Source organism: Sorex araneus, chromosome 5, assembly GCF_027595985.1.
Source record: "Sorex araneus isolate mSorAra2 chromosome 5, mSorAra2.pri, whole genome shotgun sequence".
Classification (NCBI taxonomy): Eukaryota; Metazoa; Chordata; class Mammalia; order Eulipotyphla; family Soricidae; genus Sorex; species Sorex araneus.
Window position 1 is genome coordinate 118,229,496 of NC_073306.1, and position 9,844 is coordinate 118,239,339.

Here is a 9,844-nt window from a genome sequence, read left to right on the forward strand (position 1 = left end):
GTCACACCCGGCGATGCACAGGGGTTACTCCTGGCTTTGCACTCAGGAATTACTCTTGGCAGTGCTCAGGGGAACATATGGGATCCTGGGGATCGAACCTGGGTTGGCAGCAAGGCAGCCGCCCTCCCCTTTGTACTGTTGCTCCAGCCTAGGGGCTTGGGAGTGGTGATGATCTTCTTTTAAGTTCCTTTCCCAGCCTTTTGTTTTCTGCCTGGAGCTTCTTATTGGAGGTGGTCCAGCCTCCTCAGCCTCAGGGTCCTTGCTGGCTCCAGGTGAGGGTCTTATGAGGCTTTAGTTCCTGTTTTCTGCAAGGTTGGCTTTTGCAACGTCAGAGCTATTACTTCCCAGGAAATGTACTGCCATCGCCTGGGGAGGGGGCCTTCCCTATCTGCCTGCCTGCCTACATCGAGGGGACCATATGGGATGCTGGGGATCAACTCAGGTGGGCAGCGTGCAAAGCAAACACCCTGCCTGCTGTACTATTGTTCCAGTCTCTCCCCTCCACCCCCCATTTTTTGGTTTGGGGCCTCATCTGGTTGTGCTCAGCTTACTGTAGCCAGGCACTCAGGGATCACACCTGGCAGTGTTCGGGAGGCTACATGGAGCACTGAGGATCAAACCTGCATTTACCTGATGCAAGGCAAGTGCCCTGCCTGCTGCACTCTCTCTCCATCCCCCTCCCCAGATTTCCATCACCTATTTATGACCTGGTTTTGAAATTCACGTGATGTCCACTTCTGCTGTGCTGTTCACTGAGGCAGGTCCCAGAGATCCACCCATGTCCAAGAGAAAGAGCCGTGGACACGGAGTCTTGATGGGTGAATGGGAAAACCATGAAGGACAGGAGACATCAGCATGAGCATGATGGCGAGTATTAGTGAATAAATGAGCATGTGCCCAGCTCATTGCGCTATCTCTCCAGCTCTGTTGGGATTATTTTTGAAAAATACATTTTGCCACATCACACATGGGAGTAAGCTCTTGACGTCATATGCCTGGGTTAGAATCCCAGCCCTATCGTTTAATGCCCGAGTTACAGTTTCTTCATCCTAAAAAAAATGAGGATAGGACCAGGAGATAGTACAGCGGACAGCACACTTTCCTTGCACATTTTCCTTGATCCAGGTTCAAGCCCTGGCACCTCCACGGTCCCCTGAGCCTGGCCTGGAGTGATCCCTGTGTGAAGAGTCAGAAGTGGCCTCCTCCCCCCTAAAACAAAAAACCCAAAAATGGGATGAATAATAGCACCCATTTCATGTGAGATAAGAATCCAGTGTCCATGTGGCACATGCTGAGTAGGTGACACTGTTGGTGGGACCAGTCCTCCCATTAAGCTACGACTAGCGGGGTTCACATGAAGTCATGCCCTGTAGGTATGTGTGGGTGAGAAAGTCTGGAGGTGTACATGATGATATGTGCAAATATGTGTGTGTACATGCCTGCAGGAAATGAACAAGTGTGGGGGTGTCCAGATGCAGAATGTGTGCCTGTGGACACAAGGACACCAGCAGGACCATGACTGTTGTAGGGGCTGTGGGAATGAGAAGTGAGGATGTTGGAGGCCAAGGGTGAGTGTGTGTCCACAGCTGCGCTTCGTCAGTAGTAGGTGGGCGTACCCTGAACTGAAAGAATAGGAGTGTGTGGGATATGGCCAAGCTGTGTTAGAATGTGTATGTGTGTGTGTGTGTGTGTGTGTGTGCCACGCACTCCAGAGGTGCCTGCCCATGCTTGATGCTTACACACACACACACACACACACACACACACACACACATACACACACACACAGGGTGAGTGGCGGGGGGTGGGGGGGAGAGAGAGAGAGTGAGTGAGAGACTATGGAAACAAAGAACTCTTTCAGGCCTTCCCAGGGATATTCGAATCAAATAAATCCTTGGGGACTGGAACCATCTGGAAAGATGAGGAGGGCCAGGTGGAGGGGCGTGGAGAAAGGCTTTTCTGAGGTTCATAATCATGCTTCGGCTGCAAGCCAGGGGCCCCATTAGGGACAACTGCTTCCCACACACAGTTGTTTCTCCAGTATGGATGACAGCTTTGCAGCTGGGCCTTCCTCCTCCTCGGCCCCGTTGCTATTAGTAGATCACTGGTGTATTCATTCAACAGATATTTACTGACAACCTGCTAAGGGCCAGGTCTGTGCCAGAGGTTGGGCATATAGTGTGCAAAGATCTCGCTCGAGAAGAGCTAATGTCCGTGTGTGTAAATAACGGATATCATATATATAAACATAAAATATTTTTCTGTGTATATCAACACTATATAATGAACAAATACCATGTCAGTGGAGGACAAACGCTGGGAAGAAAAATGTAAGGATCAAAGACATGGGAGGGAGGGGCTGGAGTGATAGCATAGCGGGTAGGGCGTTTGCCTTGCACGCGGCCGACCCGGGTTCAAATCCCAGCATCCCATATGGTCCCCGAGCACCGCCAGGAGTAATTCCTGAGTGCAGAGCCAGGAGTAACCCCTGTGCATCGCCAGGTGTGACCCAAAAACAAAAAAAAAAAAAAAAAAAAAAACGTGGGAGGGGAGGTGAGAGAGGTCAGGGGCAGAGAACCGAGGGTCTGCAGAGAGACATTCCAGCAGAGGGAAGAGCAAGGGTGAAGCGCTGGAGGCCAGGGCTGACTGGCCAGTGAGGAGAGGAGGGAGGGTGGGGGGGATGGGTAGTGAAAAAGAAAGTGAGGCGGCAAAGCCGTCAGAGATGGCACTTCTGAGCAGGGGACCCTCCCCTTCACTCCCCTCTTACCCTCAGATTTCCTGAGCCTCCTGAATTCACCAGCTCACTCAGGAGCTGGTGGTGTGAAACTGTAGAGGTTAGTTTGGAGATGAGAAGTCAAAGTCAAGTTGTCACAGGGCCGCGTGGCCTCCAGACCCTCTCTCTTTTTCTTTTCTTTTCTTTTTTTTTTTGCTTTATGGGTCACAACTGGCGATGCACAGGGGTTATTCCTGGCTCATGAACTCAGGAATTACTCCTGGCTGTGCTCAGGGGTCCATATGGGATGCTGGGAATCGAACCCGGGTCAGCCTCGTGCAAGGCAAATGCCCTACCCGCTGTGCTCTCACTCCAGCTCCTGGAAGAGACTTTCTTGCTGCTTCCAGCTGCCAGCAGCTCCAGGAGTTCACTGCCTCTTGGCTGGCCCCTCCCCTGGCCTCTCCCTCCCCTGGCCTCTCCCTCCCTGGCCTGTCTCTCCCTTGGCCTGTCCCTCTCCTGGCCTGTCCCTCCCCTGGCCTCTCCCTCCCCTAGCCTCTCCCTCTCCTAGCCTCTCCCTCCCCTGGCGTGGCCTATCCCTCCTGTGGCCGACTTTCTTCTCTCACTCCTCTCCTTGTGTCTCTCCTGAAGACACGTGCCACTGGATCTAGGGACTGCTTAGGTAAACTTGCCTCAAGACTCCGTGTCCACAATGGCACTTGTTTCAAAAGTAAGGACACATTCATAGGCTTCTGGGAGTTAGCATATGTTTTTGGAGGCCACCATTCAGCCCAATGTTATTTCATTTTTCCAGGATCTAGGAGGGCAGGGCCAAATGGGCCCGGTTTCACCCTTGCAAGAAGGATTATTAGAATAGAGGCCCAGCACTGTCAAGATGGCAATTTGAAATAATGAGGGGAAAAAGGCTTTTCATGGTTCTGCTGGTCAGAGTAGGTTTGGGGTGGTGTTGGATGTCCACACCAAGTTAGCCACATTTAAAATTTTTTATTATTTGGATTTGGGGCTACACGTAGTGGTGCTCAAGACTTACCCTTAGTTCTGTTATTCCTGGTTGGGGTTGGGGGGCCATGTGGGATGCTGGGGATTGAACCGAGGTTGGCCACGTGCAAGGCAAGCGCCCTGCCCTCTGTACTATAGCTCTGACCCTGAAATGAGTCATTTTAACAGGTTTTTTTCTCCTTTTTTTTTTTTTCTTTCTTGGTTCACATCCCGGGATACCCAGGGGTTATTCTGGCTCTGCACTCAGGAATTACTCCTGGTGGTGCTGGAGGACCATATGGGATGGCGGGGATAGAACCTGGATCAGCCACGAGCAAGGCAAACGCCCTACCTGCTGTACTATCATTCTGGCCCCTTAACAGGTTTTTTGAGCTTGTACCGAGGGCACAGTCTGTGCTGGGCACCTTGATAATCAGTGTCCTGAAGGGCCTCATCATGCATCCGGGAGATAGCACCAGTGTTAAGGCGCTTGCCTTGCTTATTATAATCAAGCCCCCTTTGATCTCTGGCTCTGCATATAGTCTCCCAGGCACCACCAGGAGTGGTCCCTGAGCACAGAGCCAGGAGTAAGCTCTGAACGCCTCCTGGTGTGGCCCACCCCCCAGACTGTTTCCCTCCCCTCACAAAGAAGGAAAAAGAACCTCAGAGAAAGAAGGAAAGAGGACTGTCATCTTAATGTCTGCAAAGTGCAGGTTTATATTAGCAGAAGGGAAGGCGCAGTTGTGTGACGGGTTCCTGGGAGTCCTCCGTGAGGGAGGAGCTCCCGAGTGGGCGGGCAGTCCTGGGTGCCTGGGATTTTCACACTGCGCAGACGCAGTTCATACAGCCCCCCCACCCCCTTTTCAAGTCTCCTCGGAGGGCAAAGGGCGTGTGTTTTAGTAAACTAATGAGGCTCAGGTTACTATGGGGACATTCCGCTGTGCAGCGTCCACCAACTGATTTATGGTTGGATGCCTTTTGACTTCCTCACTCTCTCCCCACATCCTGCTCAGAAAAGGAAATGAAAAGACAAAGGGAAAACTCTATGCATTATTTTTATTCATTTTTTGGTGAAGCAAGATAATTTTTACTGAGACTTATTTTGGAAGATATGAGGGGAGAGAGTGTGTGTGGGTTCAAGAGAGAACATGGGCTTGAAGAGCAAGCCAAAACCCTACACTTATTATTATTATTTATATTTCAATTTTTTTCTTTAAAAGGAATGAGTTGTGTGTGGAGGGGAGGGGTTAAATGCTTTATAGAAAAGTAAATAAAACTGTGCTAGAACTGACTTATTTATCATCACCATCTTCATCTTTGTCTTCTTCATCCTCTTCTTCCTCATTTTCCTCTTTTTTTTTTTTTATTGAATCACCAAGTGGAGGGTTACAAAGTTCTCAGGATTATGTCAGTTATACAATATTCAAACACCCTTCCCTTTACCAGTGCCCATCTTCCATCACCAACCCCCCCAGTATATCTGCCGCCCCCTCCCACCTCCCTAGTCCCCACCCTTGTACGTGATAAGTTTCACTTCATTCGCGCTTATCTCGATTACATTCCATGTTTCAACACACAACTCACTACCGTTGCTGGGGTTTCCCCCCAAAAAGAAAAAGACAGTCCTATTGCCAATGAGGCATTTGATAGTTCTCCATTACTAAAGAATATAGAGATATTAAGTCCTGCTGTTTGTTACATAACTTTTCTTTTTCCCCCTTGCCCCGCGCCACCGAGTTCACGCCTGTTTAGTAATCGCCACGCTGTCTGACAAAGGGAAAAAAAACAAAGAGGATGGTTATTTCCCGTCATCAGCAGGCGTGGGGCTCTGGCTTAGTTGATAGTCTAGTAGAGTGTCTGCAAGCAGTTTCTGGAACCAAAGGTCTTGCGCTGATATCGGCTCCGGCTCGAGATACCACCAGCGTCCCGCTGGTCCATGTACCTAATTTTTCCCCTTATTTCCCATTCCCACGCCACCAGGTCTGTTTGCTTAATGGACATCACACTATGTTTGACACCACACCACGTTTCTTCCCGAGAAAGAAGGATATTTCTTCTCAGCCGGCGTGGGGATATAGCTTAGTTCAGTCAGAGAGATGGCTACCATTTTGATTGCCTTCAATATTTCAACAAAATACTTACTATTCTTGTTAGGATCACCCACAAAAGTCCGACCCATTAAGAAGGAACCATTACATATTGCTGATACTAAGATGACATTAGGTCGGTTTTGGGTTTCTGTCTAAAGTCCAGGGAAAAAGTTGAAGGAGAGAGAGAGAGATTTCTGCACGTCACATACTGCATTTCTCAAGTCACATACTGCAGGTTGCTGGTGGGCTGCTGGTGTCCCAAGCAGCTTCCTCCTCTTCGTCAGTCATTCTGGGGGTGCGGGCGCGGAGAAATGGGAAAGCCCACGTGGCTGCACTCTCTTTAAGTGTCCGATGTGGGCGGAGACCGGTACTTCCCCGCCCTCGATCCCCCGCCAGCCGCGCCGCGCGTTTGGGTGCGTCTCTCCATTTTGTGCTCAGAGAAGTGGGGTAGATGCTGTGCTGTGCCCAGGAGAAGTTGAGGGAAAGAGAGAGAGATTAAAGAAAAAAAAAAAAGAGAAACGCTGGTCCCCCGCTCGGGGGACCTGGCGGAAACTCTCAAGTCACATACTGCAGGTTGCTGGTGGGCTGCTGGTGTCCCAAGCAGCTTCCTCCTCTTCGTCAGTCATTCTGGGGGTGCGGGCGCGGAGAAATGGGCCATTTTCCTCTTCTTCATCTTTCTCCTCTTCCTTCTTTTTCTTGCTGTTTTCAACTTTTTTTTTTTTTTGGCTTTTTGGGTCACACCCGGCAATGCTCAGGGCTGACTCCTGGCTCTGCACTCAGGAATCACTTCTGGCGGTGCTTGGGGGACCATATGGGATGCTGGGAATCGAACCTGGGTTGGCCTCGTGCATGGCAAACGCCCTACCCGCTGTGCTATCACTCCAGTCCTGCTCTTTTCAACTTTAATGACTCCCATGTGGCCACATTGGACTTTCCTTTTGCTCAGTGTGCAGCAGTATCCTTTCTGTATTTCTGCTTTGTCTTGGCATCCTTCTTCTTGTAAGGCTGCTTATCATCTGCAGCTGTGCTGTTCCACATCTCTCCTGCTTCTTTGCAGCATCACCAATTAGCAGGCCTGGATGGTCTCCTTTGATTTTGGGGCAATACTCAGAACAAAACGAGGAGGCCAGGGGCTAGAGCAATAGCACAGCGGGCAGGGTGTTTGCCTTGCACGCAGCTGACCCGGGTTCGAATCCCAGCATTCCATATGGTCCCCTGAGCACCGCCAGGGGTAATTCCTGAGTGTAGAACCAGGAGTAACCCCTGTGCATCGCCAGGTGTGACCCAAAAAGCAAACAAAACAAAACAAAACAAAACAAAAAAACGAGGAGGCCTCTTGGTTGCATTAGGATCCTTGAACTTCCTTTTTCGGATCCTCTTTGGGAAGGATATGAGTTTTCATTTCTCTTTCATAATAGGCCTTGTCAGCTTTTGCCTTGCCCTCAAATTTTCCTTTTTCTGTAGCAGATGTGGTCTTCCATCTCTCTGAACACTTCTTAGAAAACTCTGAAAAGTTGGTGGAAGCATCTGGGTGCTTCTTGCCTCCGCACAAGTTTGCACAAAGAATGCACATGATGACATGTTGCCTCTCGGCTTCTTAGGATCTCCTTTGCTCATGTTAATTATTTTTCCTCAGTGATGCAGAGTTGCCGGGTATTCATTCGGCTCTCACTTGCTGTGGCACTGTCTCTATGGGGCTCAATGTACTGTCCCAAACCCTGTGGTTTAACCGTTACATCTGGGAAGCAAAATCCATTCTCACCATGGGAGGCAAACAGAAAGTGAGAGGGGGCTGGAGAGATAGTACAGCAGGTGGGGCACTTGCCTGGCACACGACCAGCCTGGGTTCGAATGCGTAATCCCTTATGACACCCCCCCCCCCAGCTCACCAGGAGTGATTCCTGAGTGTAGAGCCAGGAGTAACACCTGAGCATCACCAGGTGTGACCTCAAACAAAGCAAAACAGGAAAGTGAGAAGAGCCTGGGAGTAGTTTAGCCAAGTATCTGCCCAGCAATGAGACCTTAGCTCTGATCCCTCTCACTGCAGCACCCCAAGGCCCCGTTGAAGAATTTCAGTTCTGGACGCACTGACCTTTTTCCCACGGCTGATGTCGGAACAAAGTGTGACATCCCCCAGGTGCCACAACCCAGTGATTGTGAGAGTCGCCACTGATGTATAGGAGTGCTGCAGACAGTTGGTGGGAGTGGAACCCACAAAGGGCTGTTTGAGAAAGGATTGGCAGTATTGCATTAAAAATGACACAGCCTTTGACTCAGCGAATTACCATCACAGCCTATCCGAGGAGCGGAATCTGTGTGGACTTAAAGAGGCAACCCCAACATATGGCAATGAATTAAACATAACTCAGTGTAGGAAGGCAGTGAGAAGGGCAATAGTTAAAAGTGTGACTCTTGGGGACAGAGGGATACTTATCTTACTTCTTGTTTGCGGTTCAAGGTTTAAGGTTCAAACCTTGGCATTGCTATGCTCCCTGATCACAGAGCCAGAAATAAGCCCTGAGCACCAGCAGGTGCGGGCCAAAAACAAACAAAAAGCAGGACACTTCAGTTCAAATTCTGCTTTGCTCTCTCAGTCAGTGAATTTAGTTAACCTTTTTTTTTTTTGGCTTTTTGGGTCACACCTGGCCCCAAAACAGGGGTTACTCCTGGCTTTGCACTCAAGAATTACTCCTGGCGGTGCTCAGGGGATCATATGGGACGCTGGGAATAGAACCTGGGTTGGCTGCGTGCAAGGCAAAAGCCCTACCCGCTGTGATAGCTCCAGCCCCTAGTTAACCTTTTCATACCTGCCTTCTTCCTCTTTCACTTGGATAGAATCCCAGTGATTACAAGCTGTAGGATTAAAATGAGATTTGCATAGAAGATGGTATCTGGTGCCTTGTAGGCACTGGGGTCTATTTTCACAGTGCACACTATGCAAAGCATACTAGGCAGCAGGTAAAAAGAACTAGTTGCTCTATGTATGATGTATAGAAGCCCGGAAGTTTCTAAGTTATTTGGTGCATTTGGGAAACAGCTGGAGAATATGATCTACTTGGAAAGCTTTCTGTGTGTGTGTGTGTGTGTGTGTGTGTGTGTGTGTGTGTGTGTGTACGTGTTGGGCCACATACCTGGCAGTGCTGAGGGCTCACTTTTGGCTTTGTGCTCAGGGATCACTCCTGACAGGTCTCAGAAGACCATATGGGGTGCCAGGAATCAAAACTGGGTCAGTTATATGCAAGGCAAGTGCTCTACCCACTGGGCTATCTCTCGAGCTTTTCCCCACCCTCCCTGGGCTCTTGCTATTTACTAGCTGTGGGATCTTAGTTAAGTTATACTGCCTCTCTGAGTCTGTTTCTTCAACTATAATATGGGATATCCTTGTGACTGGTAATTACCAGTAACTACAACCATTACAAAAGGGTTTTGAGGATTAAAATGAACAGACACACTCTCACAATATTTAGAATAGAGACTGTCTACAGTGTAAGAGAACTACTATTACTCATGGATTTAAACTTATTTTGGTCTTCTGTGTCCTTTCACTGTACTAAATAACCTCTCTGTCTTGGTCCGAAGTGGGGGCACGGCCTCCCCCTCACAATTCCTTCAAGGCTTTATGCAGAGAAAAGTTTTAAACAGTTTGAAAGATTGTATTGGAGCCACAGGGTTAAGACAAAGACCGCTGGGCAAGGACAAAGCTGTGGGTGGAAGGAAACGAGCAGGCTTGGGGCTGGAGTGGGGGTAGAGGGGGGGTAAAGTCGGGCTTAGAGCCCCAAGCACAGGCCTCGTCACTGTATGTCATCATTTCAATGTGCTCCATTTTCTTATATCATGCCATCTATTTTTTAATGCTGCTGTTTATGAGTCATTGCCCATTTACTACATGTATCCATTTCAAAGATATTAAAGGACAAAGAAATGTGCCTTTTAGACTCATCAAAATGTGGGTCCCGAGGCTGACGATTAAGTACAGGGGTCAATGGGGCTTGTTTTGCATGCCTCTGACCGCTGGCTTGATCCCCAGCAATGCTGGTGACATTCG

General features: G+C 49.3%; 1 pseudogene; it reads right to left on the reverse strand.

Moving 5' to 3' along the window:
• Window positions 1-5,001: 5,001 nt before the first annotated feature.
• LOC101549655 (high mobility group protein B1-like) lies at window positions 5,002-7,416 on the reverse strand (annotated as a pseudogene).
• Window positions 7,417-9,844: the final 2,428 nt, after the last annotated feature.